Raw genomic sequence first — 2,381 nt, forward strand, 5'->3', positions numbered from 1 at the left:
GGCAGGCACTAGGGAAGGGATCTCTGAAGATGAAGCAATTAGTCACTTTGGGGTAATTAACGACAGAATGGAAGTTTCTCTGTCTCCTCCACCAACTGAGAGCACCGAAGACGTGAGTCCCGTCCCGCCTGCGCCCCGCGAATCCGGTGCCCCCTGTGACGCGTGCCTCTTACTGTGGCCTGCAGATTCCCCACGGACGTGGAGATGCTCAGTAAATGCGGACCGTTCCTCAGATGCGCGCACCGTGCAAACGCAGACTCTACCTACTGGAAGACATCAATCACTTTAAACTGTACTGATGAATAACTAATTAAGTTGAGTAATTCTTGTTAAATTTTCAAAACCCAATTTATCTCTTATAAGACAATGAAACCCGGTCATCCATTAAAATGGTAGTAATTATCTATTAGTTGTGACGTTCAGTACCGCCAGAGACTGTCAGTTAAATGGCTTCTAACCTGGGAACTATTTCCAGATCGTTAGTGGAAAAATAAAATCACGGGATCTGAGGCCACCACGCAGGGACGGGACTTGGGGTGGACGCCTGGCAGCTGTGGAGCCTGTCCTGACGCCTTGGGCACCCGCCACCCGGCCTGGCTCCGCGGTCCTGCCTGGCCTGTCAGCGTCACTTAGTGTCGCTCGTGGCCCCCCTCACATCCTCCCGCAGAAGGGCAGCTGCTCCGGCCCGAGTGACAACGCGCTCTTCAGCCGGCCGCCCCCTTTCCCAACGTAGGAACATGGGACCTTGGCGCTGGCCCGGCCCGGACCGTCCTGTCCCCTCCTGGAGTGTTCTGTAGTTAACCAAACCACCCGAACGCACCAAAGGGCAATGGTCTCATGTGTCCATTAACAACCTGTTCACTGCTTCTAAGTGGACATGGGCTCCGTGGGAGCATCTTAGAAACCAGCTGGAAATGCAGGTAGCCCGCGGGTAATTTCGCGTCACCCCGACTCCTTCCTCCAAGCGTGTGAGCGAGCCGCCCGTCAGAGCTGGGAGACCAGGGCCGCAGGCTGACAGCGAACGAGGAGGTGCAGGAGCTCTGTAAACTGAAGCCCGGAGACGGCTCCACGGCCACGAGCGCACTCTGCAGCTCCGCGTGAGCGGTCACCCTGGCGACCGGTCCGGAGCCAGCATCGCTCAGCCCATCTCTGGAACGTGACCAATGCTTATCACGGTGGGACCCTGGCACATCTGGGGACAACAAACCAATTCGACCACGTCCGTGACCCCTCGCAAGCCCGTCTCTCGGCGCTGACGCTTCTCCACACGGCTGTCACCTCCCAGTGCAGCGGACACGCGGTGGCAGTCCTCCCAATTCCCGTGTCTCCGCACTGGCCTTGTCGTGGTCATGTGCATGTTCTCGCCACGGGGAACGGAAAGGGACGTTTCGGTACCTCCCCGGCAGCTCACCTCAGATGCCCCCTCGCAGACGCCCCTCGGCCCCACTCCCACCCAACCCTGTAACCCGGGTCGAGGGTCACGAGACAGGAGCTGGTGTTCAGCCACCCGCACTGCAGCTCCCCTCTTGGCCGTCCCTTGGCGCCACTTTGAACCTCCACCTCAGTGTCACACAGAGACTGTCTCCCGGGTGGGACTCGCCTTTTCCGACACTAAACTTTCGACACGATCGGACTCCCCAGTATTTCCCCTGGGCTGTGTGTCTTGTGCAGGGACAGCGCCCCCACCCGGGATGATATGATATTCTTATCTACTTGGCTCTAGATCTTTTCCTGACTCTCCTCCTTAGAGTTAAATATTGACTCCATCTGGGGTTTGTTTTGATGTATTTTATGATTCAGATCATTCAACGTTATTTTTTTCTCAAATGAAAGCCAGTCGGTGTTAAAACGGCCATGCTTCCTTCACTGATGTGGAGTGTCCTGTCACAGATTTAACACCCGAGCAGGATTCAAGGCGGATCAAGCAGATATTTCGTTCAGTTACCGATCTGAGCAACCGGTATCTCACGTGTCCCCATTAACTCCACAGCACAGGCGGTGGTCAGTGCTGTAACCACCTTACTCACTTCCTGGCTTTGTCACAAATGTAAAACTAAAATTTAGAGATATACACAGAAAAAGGCTTTGGCCTTTTTCTGTGTATATCTCTAAATTTTAGTTTAGAGATATACACTAAGTGACCATGTACAAATACAAACACTGTTCTTTATAATCTTTTATTTTTAAAAATACATATATGCTTTAAATCCTGAGTGAACTGTCATGTAAAACGGCCCTGACTGAGCGAGTCTCATACCTTTCCAAACACGGTACTCAGGAGGCGAAGATCACCCCCCGCAAACGGCCGCGTTACGACTGGGTCCGTGTCCGTAAAGCAGCCGCGCCGCGGGGTTCGGGGAACACCGACTCCGGGCTGTGGC

This window comes from Pteropus alecto, unplaced genomic scaffold (assembly GCF_000325575.1).
Source record: "Pteropus alecto unplaced genomic scaffold, ASM32557v1 scaffold53, whole genome shotgun sequence".
In the NCBI taxonomy this organism is placed as follows: Eukaryota; Metazoa; Chordata; class Mammalia; order Chiroptera; family Pteropodidae; genus Pteropus; species Pteropus alecto.